At 34.5% G+C, this 23842-nt stretch overlaps 1 protein-coding gene across 2 annotated transcripts in view; it reads right to left on the reverse strand.

The window, feature by feature from the left end:
• tio (zinc finger domain-containing protein tiptop) overlaps positions 1-23842 on the reverse strand; it is a 263098-nt gene that overhangs the window by 209727 nt on the left and 29529 nt on the right. Inside the window, exon 1 of one of the 2 annotated variants that reach the window (XM_090105102.1) lies at positions 14266-14575. The exons of the other annotated variant lie outside the window; for it this stretch is intronic. The gene's annotated coding sequence lies outside the window, so the exon portion shown is untranslated. Of the gene's footprint in view, positions 1-14265; positions 14576-23842 lie in introns of those variants that run through there. 2 annotated transcript variants of the gene reach the window in all.

The following is a 23842-nucleotide window of genomic DNA, read 5'->3' on the forward strand; positions in this document are numbered from 1 at the left end:
TTGTTACTCTTTCACGTAAAAACTACTGAACCGATTACAATGAAATTTAGCACACATATAGAGGGTAACTTGGATTAACACATAGGATAGGTTTTATCCCGGAAATCCCACGGGAACGGGAACTATGCGGGTTTTCCTTTGAAAATGCGGGCGAAGCCGCGGGCGGAAATCTAGTAGTCTATAATTCTTCCATTTACTGTATCACAAAATTCTTCATAGATTTTTAGATATTCGTACTACACCAATTACATCACCCTGTATTTATAAACAATTGCAAAATATGACACATACATAGGCCGGGAGATACTGACACAAAATTTCGGGTCATTTGTAACAGAATGGCGGTTCTACAGAGGTCTTATTACGCAATGACTAAAAGAAAAATGATGGTCACAACTCAGAACGCTGGTACCGGCGGACTAGTCGCGTGGGTGGCGAGAAAAAAAAATTCAAAAATTTTCAGATTTTCCGCGGTATGGCGACCATTTGGAATCGTCCGAAAAGTATGGCATGGCGATTTTAGTAAATGGCTGCACGACGATGGTTACCTGTGCAAAAGTGAGCCCGGTACAAATGGTTGAATTGTTTTTTTTAAATCAACGCATTCACGTCGGTATGGCGGACTGTAAGTCACATCGTAACTGTATGGCATGACACTACCGCCTACATCTTTTTTAAGGGCTATGGGTAAATTCTAAAATTTTTGTGTTACAAATCGTTGGACTTTCGCTATTTATCCGACGAGTGTGACTAACGCCCACGCGACTAGTCCGCCGGTACCAGCGTTCTGACCATCATTTTTATTTTTGTCATTGCGTACTAAGACCCCTCTAGACCGCCATCCTGTTACAAATGACCCGAAATTTTGTGTCAGTATCTCCCGGCCTAACATGTGCAATGTGTAAATGTGTTGACGTTCCAGCTCTTCTTAATATACCTATAATAGTATTAAGATATATAATAATATAGACCCCGTCTAGAACGATATAGGAAATCGTTTTGGATAAACAATGACATTCATTTTTTCAGAATTCGGCTCGTGCATATTATGACGTCCCATTAACTTTCGCTTTGCCCAAACCCATATGCAGATTCCAAAAATAAAAGGGCCGAAATATACCTTCATACACCTAGTACACCTTAATAATTATATTTGAACTATAAAATAACTAATAACTTGGACTACGCATGGGTTCAAGGTTTTCATCACGTTACATTTACTGAATTTGCTTCTCCATAGCACAACCTATTATACCAAAAAATACTTTTCTGGCAGTCCAAATATCACCAGCTTGCCTACAAACCCAGATGGCTACATTTCTGCCAGGAAGTTTCCACGGAAAAAACAATTTTAATTCCCAACGGAAGCTCGGGACTAAATCAATATGATATGACAGTTACGGTCAATTTATGGGCGCTAGTTAATTACAAACGGGTGGGGGTGGGGGGAGTCTAATGACTTGTAAAGATGCTGTGTTCGGTATGTTATTGTTTGTGCTGTTTTTATGTATTTTAGGGCAGTTTGGAATGGAATGTGTTCGGATTTTGTATAGCTTTGTGATGAGATAGTTGGGATAATTTTACATTTATCTTTTGCAGTAATAAGCCTTCTTAGTAGACAACTCCTTGATCTATCTATTATTTAGTCTTACTGATAGATTAGATTGAACCAGCTTATTAACGTCACTATCCTTAAAAAATATTGTTTTAATGATAAGTATGTAAATGAGTGAGATAGTAAATTAAAATACATTAAACGTCGATGATTATTAGAGGCTGTAAGACAGGACAGAAGGATTTTTATATCCCACCCATATCCCATAATCTTTAAAATTTTTCCTCTCACTGTCTCCATAGAAGCAATAGTAATGAATAAATCCCGCTTTAAACCCCATTATCGCCTACACTACGCATGTGCTGACTGCTCGCTACTGGCCTGTCAAAACACCATCCGTTCGCGCCAATTGATACAACACAAACACTGTGGGTAATGTACGTTTGATTGTGATGTGGCCATGTATTCATTTATTTTATTAGTGAGAATTTATAAATAAAAAATATTTAAGAAAAAATTGCAAAAAAAATATAGTGTAGTATCTCTGTCTAGGTCTTTGCGTGCACGAAGGTTTTTTTCATTAGTGTGATGGAAAAACTGCATTTTATGAATAATTTTGTATATAAAAAGCTGGCTTTTGAAAGGCATTTTAGTAAGTTGATAGTAGTAGATATTTCTTACACATTTAATTTAAGTCTTCTTCTAAGTGGGTACTTTTTTCAGCTACTACAAGCTAAATATGGAATTAATGCCTATATTTTACTTTACTAATAGAATTTTAAACTTTCAAATAAATTACTCAACAAAAAAATCATAGCCACCATCTCACATAGATACTTTATAGCGCATTTGATCGAATTATACCTTCCTATGTTTACACAATCGACTTTTTGATCTGATTCTAACGACGTGCCGCGCGATCCGAGCAATTCGGTCGATATTACGGCATCGATTATTCGATACTCGTGAATAATCGATATTCGACATGTTTATAGCCTGTGCTGAAACAATCAGTTTGTTCCTTGTGTTTTTTCTGAGCAAATAGATTGCTTTGGTGCTGTTTGATTTGATAAGGGTGTAGGAAATTTATAATAGCTGTAATTTATATACAGATTGTCGTTTGAAGTTGAAACTCCTGCGCATACGGAATGATTTCGTTGATTTTATTATTAGACATATAGCTGTGCTCCGCGGTTTTACCCGCAGTGCTCCGCTCCTGTTGGTCTTAGCGAGATTATAGCTTTTAGATAGCCTTCCTCGATAAATGGGCTATCTAACACCGAAAGAATTTTTCAAATCAGACCAGTAGATCCCGAGATTAGCGCGTTCAAACAAATAAACAAACTCTTCTGCTTCATAATATAATTATTAGTATACCTAGATATTGATACAACCGCAAGCCTATTAGTCATTAGATAGGACTTTTTAAAAACGTAGTTTTACACTCATTTTATTTTTATTTTGCAATTTTTTTTTTAACCTTTAGCTTTCTCATCAGTTCATTTAAAAAGTGCCTAGTAGTAATATCCATGTATCGATGAGCATGCTACTAACACACGTTATAATCAATTTCATTTAATAGCTCATTAATCAGTATTTATTGGTACATTAATTTTTATGAAGCTAAATTCTTGGGTTATTACTTAGTAAGCAGATACGTACTCAATAATTAAATCGTCAGTTTTATGTAAAATTAACGGTTATACATTCACTTGAGTAACGTTCAATCTTACAGAATTAAAACAAATCGTGTAAAAACGATCGTAAAGCACACGAAGAAAAATGTAATATGAAAATTGAAAAACGTGATTCACGTTTTATCACATTCACGACGACTAAAACTACAAGAAAGCGCCTAATTCATTAAACACCACCGGAAACGTCGACGTGAAACCCAAAAGAGCGCCCAAATAAATAAACTAGTTTACACGTCACGATATCGGAGCGATAAAAATTCTTTGGTCGTAACGTATAAATCTCGCGGTGTCAATTAAGTCAGCCTAATGTCGTATTTATGTAAATTGGTGACGAATCGTGGCTCATAGTGACCGAAGTGACCCGTTTGGATACATAACTTCACAAATGTCATAGGATTCCCGCACCCGTAGATCATGTGTTATCTCTGTCTAGGTCTTTGCGTCCATCTAGACTTGTTATTCGAAACATCTTTATTATAGCTCGTGTATAATTTAGAACGTTGGAAATTTGGGTACGTTGTGGTGAGATCGCGATTGACCAGCAAATTAAACGCCGCAAGTGCAACTGGATTTGGCCACACGCTCCGAAGGGAAACTGATCATATTCCAAGGCAAGCCTTAGACTGGAACCCCCAAGGAAAGCGTAAGCATGGTCGTCCTAAACAAACCTGGCGGCGGACAGTCATAGACGAAACCAAGAAAATCGGGAAAACCTGGAGCGAAATCAAAAGGGAAGCTCTCGATAGAAACGCCTGGCGAAGCACTGTGGATGCCCTCTGCCCCAGCTAGGGGACACAGGAACATAAGTCATAATGTAGAACACAGATAGAATGAATATCTATTTGTTGGTTGGTGACATTGAACCTAACATTAGATATTGACATTAGAGATTGAAGTACTTGAAACGAAAGGTCTATCCTTGGGTGACGTATAACATCAAAATGATGATGAAATCGCGAGATGAAGCACAGGTCGTAGCCCGGAGAAGTAAGGACACAAAAAATAAGGAATATTACAGGGAATTGAAAAAACTCGTAAGTGGTGCCCTGCATAGAGAGAAACAATCCTACTTTGATACTTATGTTAATAATAACATCAACAATCCTCCAAAACTCTGGAAACATATTAAGGAACAAGTTGTCATTAAGCCCAAACAGGATAACAAACTACCACCACATTTCAATGATCCCAATCAACTTAATGACGATTTTCTTAATGTTCCTGGAAACAGTCAAACTGCCCTCTCAAGCCTTACTTACTATGAATTTCATCGATACAGCGACGCTACGTCCAGTTTTAAATTTAAATCTGTAACAGAAAATACTGTTCTTAAGGCTTTAAAAACCTTAAAATCACAAGCAGTAGGAGTAGACGACATATCGCTTGATATGATAAAACTCACGATTTCCAAAACTCTGCCAGCTATAACGCACATTATAAACACGTCGTTTAGGACAAACAAATTTCCTGAACTTTGGCAAAAAGCGCTTGTGCAGCCAATACCAAAAAAAGAAAATCCAGTTACGTCAAAGGATCTCAGGCCAATCAGTATTCTCCCATGCCTGTCAAAAGTTATCGAGAGGATAGTACACGACCAACTCTATCAGTACTTGGAGCAGAACGGAATATTACCAGACCTACAATCCGGTTTTAGGAAAGGTCGTGGTACTGTCTCTGCTTTGACTGAAGTTGTCGACAACATTTTGACAGCGCAAGATTCGGGCATGAGCACGGTTATCGTCTTTCTTGATTACACCAGAGCCTTTGACACGATTAACATTCCTTTACTTCTTTCTAAGATGTCGTTTTATGGGTTTGGCAAGGAAACGGTTAGCTGGTTCAATAGCTATCTCAGCAATCGCACTCAGACGGTAGCAGTTCGCAAGGAGGATGGATCGGTCGTATATTCTAATCAAGGACACGTTACCAGAGGAGTCCCACAGGGCTCTATCTTGGGTCCACTTCTCTTTATATTATATACTGCCGATATCACCAAGGAGATAATATATAGCCGATACCATCTTTACGCGGATGATATACAGTTGTATATCTCATTCCATCCGTCTCAAACTCCTGATGCCATTGCTGAACTAAACTCAGACCTGGTGCGTATATCGAAATGGTCGGAGAAAAATTCACTTGTTCTTAATCCAGCAAAGACCAAATTCATGGTTTTGGGAACACCGAGGTCGGTCGGAAAAGTCATTGAATTCAATCCGATATTAAACATTGATGGTCAAGCTGTAGAGCGGGTCGTCGAAGCTCGAAATCTCGGGATCGTTTTCGATGAGCATCTCAGGTTTGAAAAACACTTCCAAGCTACTATATCGAATTGCTTCTACAGGTTAAAGCTACTTTATCGCATCAGGAACTACATTACCACACCCTTACGTATAAGGCTCTGTGAGGCACTAATTCTCTCGAAATTTAATTTCGGAGATACCATGTACGGTGCAATGTTGCTTGCAAGGACCAGGAATGCAATACAGCGGGTTCAGAACGCGTGTGCTCGGTTCTGTTGGGACATACCTGCAAGAGATCATGTTACACCATATCTAATCGAAGCAAAAATGCTCAACATGGAACGACGCAGGCGCCTTCACTTTGCTGTGATGCTTTTTGAGGTGGTGACGTCTCAAATACCTAAATACCTGCATAGTAAGCTTAGATGGGTTGGTGAGAGAAATGGCTCGCACTTCACAAGAGCATCCACATTCATGTTGGTTATGCCAAGATACCACACAACCGCTTTTAGAGGCAGTTTTGTATACAACGCAACTAAGTGTTGGAATAACCTTCCGCCGCCGCTACGTGAGTCGATTTCCAAACACTCTTTTAAGTATAAGTATAAAACACACCTCATTAGCGATTTCGTCGGGAAGCCTTAGTTGCGTTGTATATAATATGCATTCAATATATATATGTAATATAATTTATCATTATTTATTTATGTAATATAGGTATTGATGTTTATTTCATTAATTTGTAGATTTTAATATTATATAAATAGTAAAAACACTTACTTATTAATTTAAATTTTTCTAGTTTGTTTTATTGTATTTTATGTTATTTAACTATATTTTATTATTCGGGACACTTTAGACTTACGCGTCTGTTGTCTGGTTGGGCCCTGAAAACCAGCGCTATGCCGACCGTGGTGCGGCGTAGCATATGCTGAGTGGCCTTACCCTTTAGGTCACCAGTCGCCACACAAATATTTATAATAGCTTTTTAGCTCTTAATTTTTTCTTTTTTTTTTATCCCTGTTTATTTTCTATAGTCTTTAAGAGTGCTCTTGTTATTGTTTTTTTATGTGGTGGTGGTACTTTGGAGATCCTAATAAATGTATTTTATTCTTATTCTTATTCTATTCTATATTGATAGGATTTTGTTATGTAGAGAGTGATTCAAGATCCTAATAACTTAATCTTGACCTATGCTGCATTCAATTCAACATGAGTTAGGTAATTTGTTGAATAAGTGGCACAGCTAGCTACTGCTAACTTTTGCATGTAGGTGAACATGCAAAAGATGATGCTGTGTGTGAACTTAAATCATGTATATAAAGAAAATAACAAAACGAAAACTTAAACATAACATAAAGTCAAGACATGGAAGTTATATGATTTTTAATTACATTTAACCAATAAAACATAACTTTGAACAATAGATTCACAACAGTTTCATCAATAAGATTTACTATATTACGATTTGACTATAAAGTGAAAGACCCTCACAAAATTTTTACATCTCCGTTAAAAGAATGCAAATGCTATGCCATTGAAAACCCACTCAAGTTGTAAAATCACAAGGATCGGCATTTTCTCATATTAACATTGACCGTTAGGAGTGGGTGGTGTTACCATTTTGAGTGGTTTTAAACAAATAAATGGTTATGTTGTTGACATAAAACGGTTGCTGATTTGACCACTAACGGTTGAAATGATATAGAGTATAGGAATAGCTTTCAGTTGCGTGGGAGACGCATACGTAGATGGTCGTGTGATGTTTTAGTATTTTTAAATTATATACATTCATATGGTGTTACAATAAATGCTTCATATGAGCTCTTTTTACTTTACTAACAAATCGACTGGGCTGCGCGTATGTTGAAAGCAGATGAAAAGTTATGAATAAAATAGCCCATTTCAATAAGGAATTTAATACCTAGTGAAATTAGAGTATAGGTACATAAAATAAACATATAACGTAATATTTATGAAAACTATCTTGACAAACTTACATTTAAAACACGACTAGGAGAGCAAACACCAATAGAATAGGAACCACACTGGGAACATTAAAAGTAAATTCATTAAAAGTGTTTTAATTATGGACTCTTCAATTCAGTTAAACAAAATAGGTAGTTACCATGCATGCAACATTAGCCTTAGAGGTTTTTCGTTGCGAAAAAGTCTATTTTTCTGTATTAAATTTCTGCTGAAGATTTTCAGATAATTCCAAAAATCACCAAACAACTACATCTACTTACAAAGGCAAGACTTGTACAACAATTATTAAAACGTTTTATATCCATAATTTGAAATTTCTCCTCGTAAAACTCGACCATCTTTAAATTAAAATAAAATTGTCAAACAATATTGATTGTTCTACAAACTTCGATAAAAAGCAATTATCATAATATAAATAATTTCATTCGTATACCAATAACCGCGGGCGACAGCCAACATGTTAATAGCAGAAATAAATTAAGATTCAAAACAAAATAAATATAATAAATATGGCGGATGATTAACAGCGCCATTGCAATGCGCGGGCGCGGCCATCTTGTTGGACATTATTGTGTACATAATATCTAATATTATTTATTATTTTTATTTTAAAATCGTTATTAAATAATGAAATGCCATATGTGTTCCAGTTATATAAGTTCAATAAATTTAATTGACAATAAATTGATATAACCTATAAAGAAATCAACTTTATTATCTATACAGATAACTTAATAAAAATACAGGTTTTATAACTCAAAGAATTAGAGAACTACCTACTGAATAAAATTAATCCACTTATCATTGTAAATCAATTTATTGGAAATTAATAATTTATTGAGGGATAATTAATGAAAACTAGCTTCACATTGCGGTTTTTCTTGCTCAATTTATAATTAATATAGCAAATGTTTTTTTAACCATATAGGTACCTACCTAGCTAACTAGTTAGTTTCTTTCTCAATACATCTGTAGGTATACCAATTTTAATGCAAATCGATTCAGTAGGAATTTAAGTACTTTTTGAAAGAAAAACAAACATACAAAACATACCTACCTAGATACAAATAAACTGAATTACCCATGGACGTATAAAAAAAGACGGACGCCGTATTACGAACAAACAACGTGAAGCCACCATAGTAAGCTAGCGATCGCGTAAAGACAATAAACACGCACACACTCTCACCACAGTAAGCTAGTCGGCCGCCATTACGTCGTGAACTACCGACTGATTAACTGCGTCACTGTTTCACAAAAAATATTTAAAATGCCGTCTTGCGTGGTTAAATGGTGTCGCAACAGTACAATTTTAAATAACAAAACACAAGGGATTACATTCCACAGGGAAGCAAGTTATTTCTTTTATGTTTTAATGACAAAATTATTACGGCAAAATTTATAGAAAAAAATACAGCCGCCATTGTCATCAACACAGCTGTTGCCATGGCAACATGGCACACACGCATGGATGTTTCGCCGCCATTACTAGGCTTCACTCAATATTTAGGCGATATACTGTCCGTCTTTTTTTATACGTCCATGGAATTACCTATAACCTGAATAGGAAGTAGGATATTTACTACCTGTACAGGAAAAGTGATGTCTTTCTCTTATTCACACATTTTCCCTATATTTGTCCTTGTCATTAATATTGTCAACATAGTAATGTTATCGTGTTTCCATGACAACAACAATTAAACAATTAATAATTATTATTGTGCTAATGTGTGCTAATCACTTGTAAATAATTTATATATAAAATTGTATGTTTGTATCTAGTAATAAATACTTAATTAAACAACATTTATATGCAAAAAAATAAAGATAAATAAATAAACTATATATTATTAGATAAAATAAATAAATTATATATATTAGATAAATAAATTTATACAATATAATAATACATAATACCAAATTATTATATATGATATTTTAGAATTGTTTCAATATAGTTTATTTTTATTACTTAAAAGCCTTATTTTGATGGCACTTAAAAGGTAAAATCATCAATGACTGTCATGTAATAAAATATACCTTTCAACAGATGGCTTATAATATAATGCTTCGATATCGTAAATAATTATAAGTAAACTTATTTCCAAAAATAATAAGGATTCACCACTAACAGATCTCTCAAAATAGACGCACATATACGCATACGCAATAACTACACAATTATCTTATAATCAACTAAAACGAGTTGCCATACATCAAATAATTTTAACGCCCAATTAAGTGTAATTACAAAACTATGTAGCCAATGATTAATCCCGGCACTGACATTGCGCGGGCGCCATTTGTAATTACGGTCACGCTCCACGCGAGCTATCACTCCGTGGGAACACCATCAAACGCGGCGTACCTATTGATTTCGTGTTTATTGTTTCAATATTGACGTTTAAATAGTGTGTCGTCACATTTTCCACGTTTTTTCAATTGTTTTGTTATAGGTCGTTGTAATGTACTAACAATTAACATGGATAGAGCAAGGTATTACGGGTAATTCAGTTCAATGCTATTAATGTTTGTGTATTTCTTAAATGAATGATGATTCATATTAGATTTTAGACTAAAACTATACTAACTTATACAGATATAACAGCTTTAGATGTGTTATTTAAATGATTAAATTTCATACAATAGTAATTTTATTTTGAAAAAGCGTGGTCAGAAGTATTGTAACAAGTTTTCCGACGATTAGTTTCATGAAACTTGACAACAAATAGGTTACTATGTACTAGAATAAATGCAATGTTACAGGTTATTGTGAAATATATTTTATATTTCTACATATTTTACCTTTAGCTCTAATAAGAATGTAACAGAAAAATATTGACCAAAAGGAAAATACAGAAAAATTCCTTGGTTATCTCTAGGTTTGTTTTATTTTCGTAGTAGGTATGTACTGTAGTTACTTCAGTAGTCATATACGTATATTTATTAAAGGTTCTACTCTGTTACTTCTACGATTAGTTATATCAGTGTTTTTCACGTTAGGATCATAATTTATAAATAAACAAAAACTTCATGAATCAAATAGTCCTTACCACGAAATAATTTTATTTTCAAACGATTTTATATTTAGAACACTATCAAAAATAGTAAAACAGCATGTCAGGAGCCAAATAGGACAGTAGGTCCTTAGTTACAAACGAACACACTTACATAACTCAAATAGTCAAATACATAAGTATTATTTATTTTACACGGCACTCGTAACATGTGTGTTTTAATGTACCGTGACTATAATAAAACTTATATTATATGTGAATACATTTCCATATTTATTTTAAAATATTTTATTATACTGATAATTTATGTACTACTCATAACTGGGGTATGGGACATTGCTATTTATACATTTAATATATTACAGGTAATTTCAAATACCTGACCTATCACACAGGTTAATATATAAATAGCAATTTATAGACTTCAGATGGAGTAAAACTGGGAGCATAAAAATAAAACTTATAGGTAGGTACATAGGTTTCTCTAATTAATCTTCCTTCCTACATAGGTACCTTTGTACTTTGCTATTAATATAAGTTACTACCTATACCTACTACGAATCTATTTAGTTACTTACACTAAATAAAATATTATCAAAAATGGTCCATTCATGAAAAAAAAACGCACCTACCTAGTTATAGGTACACTTTGAGAAATACAACATTAAAGTAATTATATTATTTGATACTTATAGGATAATAGGTAATTAAGTAGATTTTAATTTGGATATTTATTATTTATAATCCCATAAAAATGCAACCATTTTCGCAATTTTTCCTACCTACCTACCTACTATTGCTGTTTTATACAGAAGAAAAATTTAATTAACTCAATCACGTCGCGGTTTTATTCACTTCTTGCAACAATTATAGAAGCATGTTTAGGTACCTATTTTGATCTTTATACTTAGGTAATTTATATCAGTATTTTTAGTAAAACAATTTTTGTAAACAGTTAATTTTAGAATAGTTTCCATTGCACAAAACATCGTTACACCAAATAAATCTTTCTGTAAAGTTCGTGTAAAACAAAACTGATTAATACCACTGCACGATTAACATAAATTAAAAAGTGTTCAATCACGCATAAAATATTCGCAACATACCTACAAGTGAAAATTTCTTAATAAAATTACATGTTTTAAATACAAATTTAAAAAATATCGCAAAAATGATCAAACTCGCAAACGTCAAAAGGGCTATGTTTGCGTTTTGTCTCTCTCTAGCACCCCGCCCCCCTCCACCCCCCGCCCCGTCGCCCGCAACGCACTACAACTAAAGATGGCGGACAAGAAAAATATATGCACTTCATATTTCGTTGCACTCTTGTGCGAACATTTTCCGCTAATTTGATTGCTGATAAACTGTGTGTGATTTTTGGTTGTTTTCTAAATATTTAAGTGTTTGGTGTTTTATTGTTCAACCTATTTAAAAAAATATAACAGCGTGTATGATATAAATAGTAGTAAGTAATGATATAATTAATAGTAGTAAGTAATATGTATAAATATGATTATATTGGATTAAACAAGTGGAACTTTTAATAGTAAACTTTTTTACTTTATTATAACTGTGTTCTAACTTCTGTTACAATTCTCTACCTTCATAACCATTTAAAACTCTTGTATATTTTTAAAATAAGAAATAAGAAGAATATTAAATGATATTCATGATTCTGAAATTATTCACTTTTTATTACTCCAAATACCTTTTTGAACAGGCTCAATCTAAAGTTATATTTAACTATCCTGCCCGTGCGAAATAAACCAATAAAATAATACGAGCTTTTTATCGTGGATATTATACTTTCAAATACGAATAAAATGCAAATTTTTCGCAATAATATCGGAAAACATAAAATTTTCGAGGCCTCGTCGCTACAGAATATTTCACAGAACCGACGCCGGCCGTCGCCTATACATAGGGCATGCAGAACCGAGTCCGGTTCCAAGTTTTTGAAACCCGGTTCCAAATCGAGCTCAGAACCGGGTAGAACCGGGTTACCCGGTTCTTTTATAATACCTCGGAAAAAAATACGAAATTAAACAAAAGTAACTGTAAAAGTACCTGATGGGCCTTTTATTTTACGCGGCTTGTGTCTTATTTTATCAAATTAACAAAGAAACAAAATTTCAATACTTCTCTTTATTTATCAGTCTTATAAAAGTACCTTGTTATCATAATATCACATATAAACTTAAACCTCATTCATTAACTGCAAACTGTAAAGCAAAAAACCGGCCAAGTGCGAGTCGGACTCGCGCTCCGAGGGCTCCGAACAAACCAATTTTTTATAATGTTGTAACTTTAAATTCCCCTGTGTGTGTCTCTCCATATTCCCCGGTCCTGAGCGGTCTCTTGCCAATTATTATAGGCTCGTTGCACGCGCAGGTCCACCTCTACACGATCGCGCCAGCGATACTTAGGTCGTCCAACTGGTCGGCCCAGGGGTAGCCCCAAGTATGCCCTCTTCAGTCCTCGTTCCTCACCCATTCGTTGTACATGACCGAGCCAACGGAGCCGTTGTGCTTTTATTTCTCCAAGTATATTTGGCTCGGCCATTAGTTTTTCTAATTCGGCATTTGTTCGGACTCCCCAGCTACCATCCTCTCGTCTGATGGGACCAAAGATCTTGCGAAGAAGCCTTCTATCGGTGACTAAAAGCTTGCGTTCTTCATTATGGGTCAGGGTCCAGGTTTCACACCCATACGTATTGGTCTTATGACCGTTTTGTATATACGCAATTTGATGTTTTTGCTCAGAAGCCTGGACGCGAGCACCTTATGCAAGGCTGCACCACATTTCAGGGTATTTTGGATACGGATATTAATTTCTTCCTCCCTGGAATGTGAGTCAGTTATAGTACAACCCAGATAATATCTAAAAATAGCAACTCTTTTATAGGTCGTATCTCCAGCCTGTAGGTCTTGGCGTTGAGCTCGTGTATCTCTATACCGTTTCATGTGGAGATATTCCACTTTGTTGGCATTGATTTTTAGTCCAACCTTTTCCGCTTCTTCTTTCACGATACTCGCAGCTTCACCTAACAATGCGAGGTCATCAGCATACCCAATCACCTTATGCCTTGACTTGAGTATTCGATATAAATTTCAGCTTGATATGTACCAATAACAAAAACATGACTGGATCTTTATATGAAACAGTAAAATCAACAGCTTTCAAATTCACGACAAATCTAATAAAAATATTTCAGTACCCTAATTTTTGTCATTTTCGAAGCCTAATTTTTTTTTTGGTAATACACCCGTAGGAAACTTATAGCATCTAAGGTTAGACACAACCAATCAGAGCCACGCTTGAGGCGTGACACGAAAATTCGCGATGCACGTAAGTCTGACGTTGCCAGATAGAATAAATTTGTTAAAATAATGCAGCAAAATATAAATATTACTTTATATTTTAATATTTTGGTCGGAACCGGGAGAACCGGGTTCCATACTATTCAGACCCGGTTCTCAAGATCTTCAAAAAACCCGGGTTTACCCGGGTTTTTCGGAACCGGGTAAACCCGGGTGCATGCCCTACCTATACATCACTGAGAAGTTTTGCTGAATTTGCCAACTTTCGTTTCACCAAATTCAGTCTCACAGGAAACTATTATAGCGAACGTTACTTTTAACTGAATAAACTGTAAAATATAATTGATGATACTACAAATATGTGTAAAATAAAGTGAAACTGTAAAACATTCACAATTCAACATCGACGTGAAAACGTTTCCTCGTCGTTTTCCAATCGCTTACCTTACAGCAGAAATTCCTCGGAGTGTCAACAAGCAATGTCACCGGTTCACCGATCACCTGCACCTAAGCAAACTCAACTATCCTTTGTTTTCCAAGTGATATTTGTTTTCGACATACGCGAACGGAACGGCACTCGGTTAGTCGCGGGATCCACGGGCAGATATTTGGGCAGGTGTACGGCGGTATCGCGGCGGGTAACACAACACTGAGCACTGGGTATGGAGTACGAGGTTTGAGTAGCACTCGCGGCAACACGTGCGATTGTTTACGGTCGGCGCGGGCGGTGTGCGCGACGAGCGGTCGGGGAGCGCGCCGCGGCCGGAGTGACGCGCGGCGCGGAGCGGGCGCCCGCAGCGCCGCGGCGGCCGCCCGAACTAGCGCACTCAATCAAACGTCCCCGTGATAAGATGCACTCGCTCTTTTTGCATTGCTCCACGTTTTTTGTATTGAAAAATATGCGCTGCAGGCGCTGTTGCGATTTATTACGCTAAATCTTGAATGAATTAACATTATTAATCGTTAAGTATAGGTTTCAATTATGAACAATGAATTATTGTCAAACGAAACAATGTTGTGCTCGCAATGTGAGGCTTTAATGTTTTAATATAATTTTAGTTTTGTTATTAATATGATGTTGTATATTTATCGTCGCTAGACTTAGGTAATAGGTCTAATATCTATAGGTAGAATATTATAATTATTATAATGAAATATGAAGCAAACTAAAGTTATTGCAACCAGAACTTGAACCTTCCCAGTAAAGTTCCCAGTCTGATTTTTTGATAATTTAAACCGAATGTGAAACTGTTTCCATCACTTCAACAACGGCAAAGCCCTGATTTTGATAATAGGACATGGACCCAATTTTAAGATGTTGTATCCCTAATACTTAGACATAAAAAATTAAATAATAGGTAGGTAGGTTTATTTACTATAAATTTATAAAAATAACCATTAGGTAATGAACTGTTAATTTACTAGGTAGGTATGTATTTATATTTTTTTTAATCTTAAAAACAATGTCTTTCCGATATTATTACAAGGATAAAATTATTTTTGTCCCTAATCACGGACAATATTTTTACTGCAAATGGGTAAACCTAATATCTTATTTTAAACCATAATTTACAAAAAAAGAAAGATTTTTTGTAAACTGAAATAATTCTTAAAAATGACGATGAAAGCAGATTAAACAAATATTTACGACAATTACGCGAAGATAGCTAAAACTTGCGACTTATAGAAGTGTCATTGACAAGTTGAAGTCAAAGGTTGGAGCGGGAGGGTGACCTTGCGGCTATCCCGCTCGCACGGGGGCGGGGCTTGCCGCGGCCCCGCCCACCGCCGTTCCCGCGTAACTCACTCGCGACGCTGTTGTGCCTACGTTTTGTATTTGGAATTCGCGCGTTGACATTTCGTTGAGGAATTAAATTTTTTTTTAATAGCTTATCTGTTTTATAGATAACATATTTTATCGCACGCCTATTCTATACGCACTATGACATTTTGCCGCGGAATTCAGTGATTTTTCATTATCTTTCCAACTCGGATTGTCCAATTAGGTTTCATGTTTACTTTGTAAGTAAATTATTTATCCATTAAAACAATGATTTACTTATTTAGGTAGGTACATACATGTATAAAGGAATTTAGATTACAGCTTCTCCCATAGCTTAATTTATATTACAAATCCTTTTTACACTGACATTGGATATAAATTACCTATAATTTTTTCAAATACTATCTCAATCTCAATCTCATCTCAATCTCAATACTATTATAAAGGCGAAAGTTTGTAAGGATGTATGGATGTATGGATGTATGGATGTATGGATGTATGGATGTATGGATGTTTGTTACTCTTTCACGTAAAAACTACTGAACCGATTACAATGAAATTTAGCACACATATAGAGGGTAACTTGGATTAACACATAGGATAGGTTTTATCCCGGAAATCCCACGGGAACGGGAACTATGCGGGTTTTCCTTTGAAAACGCGGGCGAAGCCGCGGGCGGAAATCTAGTATTATAATAAACAGTATCAAGTAGGTACATAATGCAATAAGCAAAATAATTGTATCCAACTCCAAACCTTGCAAAATAAATAAACACATACCTACTAAGTAGGTAGGTACTAATTTGACCACCTTCCATCAATCTGTATCATTAATCGAATAAACCCTCACACAGGAATCAAAATTTATGAATGCAGGCAAAAAACAATAAACGAACTGATAACACGAATCAAACGAATGCATTAGGTAGGTACCTACGTATCAAATAGGCCGCGGTCGTTGACCCCAGCTGTCAATGCGATCACCATAAAGTGACAATTTTATCACCTTCACCTTTTTGAGTACCACTGCGTGAATTGCTCGCTTTATTTTTGTTTGTTTGTCACAACCGTAGGAAGAAGTAGGTAGGTATGCTGTCTACCTACCTACCTACCTAGAGGTAATTAATTAGGTACCTGCTTTAATTTGTATTAGATTTCTCTACAAAAAAAAAATTAAAAATGTAATGCAACTATTAATTTATTAAAATTGAAAAATCATTTAATTATAATGTCATAGATTACCTTAGATAGGTACATATATTAAACACCTGTTTGTCATTCCCTTACCTGAATAAAAAACATACATAGGTACCTACTTACCTACCACTACCTATTTATAGGTATAAAATGTATTTTTATAACGGGACAAACAATATGCATAGAACATAATGCCTACCTTTCACAGAAAATACAAAACAGAGACATTGTGACGAAAGAATACGATACATAATCATGCAAATTGTAACCAATTAAAATTCCACTGACAACTCGAAAGCCACAACAGCTAACCTAGAATGTCATAAGTTTTATATCTTGCTTATTAACGAAAAAATGCAAACACAAACGTTATCCTCTCATTTTAACAAAACCCCTAATCAGGACATCATAAAAGTCATAAAAAAACAATCAACAATAAAATCTAGATAATCTAATACCGGTGCATCTCGCATATAATTTGGCGCCATAAAACAGACGTCATGTGATGACAGGCGTCAAGCGCGCGAAATTGCGCTTTACGAGCACAGATTACCTATAAACAAAAACATAACGAATTTGGAAATGGACCGTGCAAGCCAAATTGAACTCTATTGCGGATTAAATTTAAGGTAGATGTTTAAAACGCGCATTATTATTTTTTTGTTTTCTACCACAGATTGCCTAAATACACTGATGCAATAAATGAAAGACATTGTGATGAAAATCATTATATTTGAAATTGAAAGGTAATATGTATGTACTTGTAAAACAAAAAAGGATACCTACTAAAAAACTTAATTATTTTATCAATCATAGTTTGAGTTGTAAATATGTAATTTTATCAAAAGGAAAGGACAATAATACCTATGAAGATTTTTTTAATTAACCGTTTATCATTTTTTATCTTCACAATTGACTTTTTATAAATACAGTTCCCTTAGTCACTAATCCCAATATGGTAACTGGTAGTCAGTCGCTAACGAGCAGACATTACCATACATTCCTATTTTTAACAACCTATTATTTATAATTTCTTAGATGATATAGACCTATTACTAATTACACAGTACTTTTAAATAACGGTGCTATTAGAACAATTAGGTACTTAATATTGAATTTTCATTACTTACCTATAAAAATTTATTATTTTTTCGCATAAAATTTCGATAAACAACATATTCAACAAATATATATATGGAATTAAACTAAGTTTTAAAACAAAAACCTCATATACCTACATACAATTTATTATAGATATTGTTGAAAAACATCTTATAAAAGCAGACTTGTGTATCGATGTACACTACCTTTCTACAATCGAACAATCTTTATCTCACGAGTTGGCTTCTGAGTCCCGCAGAACCAGAACAAAAAATCTTCTAGGTATTTATTATTTGTACCTATTCCAATTCCTTCGAATAAAGCGAAAGCAAACATCTCTACACATTTCAGAACATGCGAACTGTTTTGGGGCATTTAAAACATTCGTGTTCGCTAATCATCATTCGCCGAAACATTCGTATACGAATGTCTGCACAAATCATTAATCGCTGCTCACACATTCGTCTTTCCTTTGATAACGTCCAAAAACCACTAATACGCGAATCTCAAGGCGGATAGAGCATTGTTTACACATGCGTGTTCGTTAACCTCGCTATTATTTTTCAGGACAATTTTTACATACGGCACGATCTGATCCCATACTAAGCTTTCGCTTGTGTTATGGAAACCAGGTGGCTGATAAACATACATATATAATTTTAAATAAATACTTATAGTTAATTAACACCCAGACACAGAGCAAATATCTATGTTCATTACAAAAATATTTGCCCCGGGTGGGAATCGAACCCACGACCTCTGGCTTGGAAGGCAGGGCCACTACCACTACCAACCAAGCCAACCGGTCAGTCATACACAGTTTACACAAAAGTGTAAACGCACCATTAAAATATTGTAACAGCTTATAACAATGTAGGATGGTTCATGGTAGTTAGTTGAGCGGTGACAGGTTCACGATAAACAATGCGGGAAGCGGCGTCGGAACCGCGGTCACTTGTTCAACTAATAGATAGTGAGTTGTGAGTACTCACTGTACAGGGTACTGTGATGTATGTGTAACAGATAGTCGGTAGTATTCATTTTCATCGTATTTATGTATGTCTATACAGTATAAAAATAAATGTTTAAGTATCTTTTGGAATCGTAAACTATACTTTTGATGATCTACAAGTGCTGTCCAATCTTAGTTGGTACGACCAACCTTCGACTGTGCTTAGGCGAAGACGTTATATTTTTGATACTTTATTAGATGTACTGCATCAGTATAGATTGAATAAATAGAACTATCCCAATAATTGGTGATGATTATATTTGATCGTAGTATTAATACTAATATTATAAAGCTGAAGAGTTTATTTGTTTGTTTGAACGCGCTAATCTCAGGAACTACTGGTCCGATTTGAAGGCTACAGGCTATACCTATATCAGTATATTATTATTAGTCTGTGCCTATATCATCACGCTAAAACCAACAGGAGCGTAGCAATGCGGATTGCGGGTAAAACCGCGGAGCACAGCTAGTCTGAAATAAAACTTAAATTAAAAATTATGGTAAAATCAATTATGAAAAATGTTGCATATACGTAAGTAGTAAGTATGTTTGACTTTTTGTATCGTCAAAAATAGTAGAGTTTTTACTTGATCCTACACTACGATCGATTTAAGTGAATCCTTAACGTTTTATATAATATAAACTATAGCTAACGCTATAAAGAACATAAGCCACGATTATTATAAGTCGTAGCCTTGACATTACCTCGGGTCTTTCACCAAAGACTCGACTTCATTCATAAGAGTTCACCCACGCGAAATACCTACTCGTAAATATTGCAATTTTAAGGTGGTATAGGTATATTTTTATCTTAATACATATTCTAAAAATAAAAAAAATATTAGGTATATACACTGTTTTTCTATGTCTCTCTCTGTACAAATTAGTAATCAAATAAAAAAGGAAATTACATTTTTTACTTTATGTTTGTTTGCATGAAGTAGTAGGTATGAACGCGTGTGAATCCTGGTCTATTCACTTACTATTAATTTCACGCTTTGACATTTGGGTTGACCTTGAGCAGAATGTGAATCTGAACTAGTTTGGGAAAATGATAAACGTAAATGCAGGTAAGAAATATAATTCAAATGCAATTTCCCTCATTTGTGTATAGGCTTATAGGTATGTCAGCTATACTTCTATACTGTATATATCTAAAATGCATTATATGCCAACATCTTATAAGATGTATTTGGTATAAATACCAAAAACATATAATTTACAAAGTGCTCCACAACCATACATAACGCAATTAAACCGAACGAATCCAATAAAAAAACCTTATCAATGTCCACAAAGTCCCAACAAGTTTGTCCTTAATTTCCCCGATTTACGTCAATTATTTGTTAAAACTTTAAGTCCATAAACACGTAAATTTATTACGTCTTATCAGGGAATCGTCCCGTCCGTCCGTCAGAATGCGAAAAGCGATGTCAGAGCCTAATGGTATCATAACTAAGACAACTTACTACCACATAACCAATTCTTTATCTTTAAAACATAAACTTGCGTACGTCCAATATACCTGCACATCCATTGCTCGCTGAGTATGAGCACGATATGATTATTAATTCATGTGTAATACTTAGCCAGCAATGTACATCACGCGATGTTAATCTTCGATGTATTAAGATTAGATTTGGCCATTAGCCTGCGCCCGCGCAGTGAATACATTGATCGTTCCCTTATTGGATTAATTTATGGTAATATGTTCGGAGCGATAGCACCGAGTTACGATTAAAGAGTTTTTATGTAAATCCCGCCATCTTTGTTCGTTGTTTGTGGTGGAAGTAAGGAGATGTCACTTGATTAAGAATAAAAAATAAATTTAATTAAATATGTCAATAAACTTAACGAGGATTTCCTGCTTTCAAGTTACAATTGGTTTAATGTCACAAATACTTAAATAAAACATACTATCATAAACTGTGTCCTTTTTATCTTTGAATAGAAACAAAGAGTAGATAGTAGGTAAATACATAATCTTGATATATATAAATCTCGTGTCACAATGTTTGTCCTCAATGGACTCCTAAACCACTTAACCGCTTATAATAAAATTCGCACACCATGTGCAGTTCGATCCAACTTGAGAGATAGGATAGTTTAAACATGTAGGTACCACGGGCGAAGCCGGGGCGGACCGCTAGTAATATTATAAATATTCAACAATTTTTATAACTCGTGTTTGTAATTTCTATGAATGTGATGAAAAATGTTGGTCTATAGACCAAACGTTATAACGTAAACTTAAATCATTTCCTGAAGTTTGATAAGGATGACCATTGACCAGTTTTCCATTGAAATATTCATCCTCAATATGTAGAATTCAGAACAATTTTCCTTTTTTCAGAGCACCTTTAAATCAAAATTAAGCCAAATCAGTTCAGCAGCTTATGCATCAAACCTAAGTACCTACATATACAGGATAACTTTCGCATTTATCTAAAGACAATACTTACAACAAAAACCTCTACAAGTTCATGTTTAAGCCACAGACCAAAATAATCAAGCAAACAGTTATTTAATATAATATCGAACAACTAAGATAATGTTTTGTTTCTAACATTTAACGACCCATAAAACAGCGGTGCCTCGCACTCTTCCACACCTTGTATAAATAAAAACATGACATAAAAGAAAATTTAAATAAAAATCTTTTATTTTAGCCAATTTTATTGTTTTTAAATCACTCATTTGTAGTAGTGGTTGCTGACTGTTGAACTGTATCACAGACTGTACATGGTGTAGAGTCGATCTTTAAAACTGAAGGAATATCATATTTTTAAACATATCTACCGCATGCTGTGTTTGTAAGTTGTTCTCTATAGTAGTAAAGATTTGCTAAGTTTGGTAACACCAGTAACACATTTAGAGAAACGCAAATATAAGAGAAAATGGGACTCTCGGGTGAATACATAAATAGATAAGAAGCAATGGATAAAACATAGGACGAAAAAGTATCATCATTTCTGTAACATTGCTTTGATTCAGTAACTTAAATTATCACAGAAGGCATTTTTACAATCAGATGATCAGATTGGAGAACAACAAATGTATGATAAAAATAATATGGAACACAAAGCATTACTTTAACTAGCAATATAAATAAACATATCTTACCTTTTATCGAATTAATAAAGACATACAATATCTCAGTAAAGAAACAAAAACTCAACCAAATAAACAATACAAATATCAGCTTCCTTTCCATGTAATCGATAGAAACAATTCGTTCGCTCCAGAACAAAAAAATGTTCTGGAAGTTTCTGCAATAAACAACGGCTGATAGCAGGAACGCGTGAGCCACACTGGCGCACATTTTATACAAACGATGACATAAATACTCATTTGCAAGAACAATATCCGATATTGAGTGAGGCCTGTCTTACAGGAGTACAGTGCTGGCCGAAGAACGGGAACGCTACAAAATTTGTATATTTTTGTTATTTCCTAGGGATAATGTTTTTGGGCGATAGTCTACATTGGTGGTCTAGGATCTAGATGTTGAGATTAAAATTTAAAGTAAACTATGGAGCATTGACATATTGTCGGTATACGTACAGAAAGACTGAAAAAATTTGGTTTCATTTCAATCTACAGCGACAAATTTGATAATATTGTCGCAAGAATGAATTATCTCATTAATTCTTTGATATATTTTGTTGTTTGCATGTTGTGTCCGCTCTTAGAAGGCCGTCCAACTAAAAGTCCTAAAGATTACGATTGTATTTTCACTATTTCTAAATGTTGGAACGTCCAGTTAGCGGACTTTTTATTTTTTATTAACATACATGACCTATTTCAAACATATCTGCAATCTGTTGTTATCATAATAAAACAAACCACATGGAAATATCTGCAATTCTTTTCTAAAGCCTATTTATTCTTGTGCAATTATTTATCACTCATTGTAACATAGCGTGTGCACTGAACATTAGGCTATCAATAAAATGTTGTAATTTGTTTAGTTGTATTAAATTTATTTGCCGTGACCAGCGCAAGAGTGATTAGATTAATTTACTGGATACAATGTTGAAAAACACCTGCTTTTACTAAAAATATCAACGTGACAATGTAACATTTCAAAATATCGTAATCAAGCCCAAATAGAGATCACTCTACTCGAACTGAAACGTTTATTTTTTGCGCTTTTTAAACGTCTAAATATAGAAAAATATTGATAACCACCGGTTATTACTTATTTGTTTATGCATTTTACTACCCTGATAGTAAACACTTCTGCTAATCATCACCCTAAGAAACGTTACAACCAACTTGAAAATAGACTGATAGATTGACCGTAATTTTCTAGTTATCGAAAGCTATCGCTCTGATTCTTCATTCCTGCTTACGTGTGAAGCGACAAGTACTATATTTTTCTAGAAGATGATTGTTAACACCTTCCTACATGTACTTAGGTATATAAAGTACAGTATCAAACCATCTATTTCTTTACTCAATACCTGTACCACACAAACAAAATATGCACAGTACCGCTTGCTGCGCCCGCGGTGTAAACTCATTCATGTTTATTCACCGGTCCAACCCTCAACCTATGTATTTATCGGTTTGCATCCAGTATCTACACTTTACTAGCGCCGTTCCCAATCCGTCTTCAATTTTACAACGTTATGTAGATTATGAAACTCCGGAATGCTTATCAATACCTGATGTGATTATGTGGAGTGCTGTTAAAAGTTTAAAGATATTATTAATCGTAGTGTGAAATAATATCTACTGAGGAAATAGCAAATACGTACTAAGAATATGTAGTATGTACATAGTTCAGTTTTTGTATATTCAGTTATTCATAATAAAAAAACAGTTCAGGATTTACATATATATGCCTTTATGGATATATAGTTTTAAATTGGCACAATTATTATATATATATATATCATTTATCAAATCCAAAGACGAGATAA

Source organism: Colias eurytheme, chromosome 9 (genome assembly GCF_061535395.1).
Source record: "Colias eurytheme isolate Ceu_HAF_F1 chromosome 9, ilColEury1 Martin Lab GWU primary, whole genome shotgun sequence".
In the NCBI taxonomy this organism is placed as follows: domain Eukaryota; kingdom Metazoa; phylum Arthropoda; class Insecta; order Lepidoptera; family Pieridae; genus Colias; species Colias eurytheme.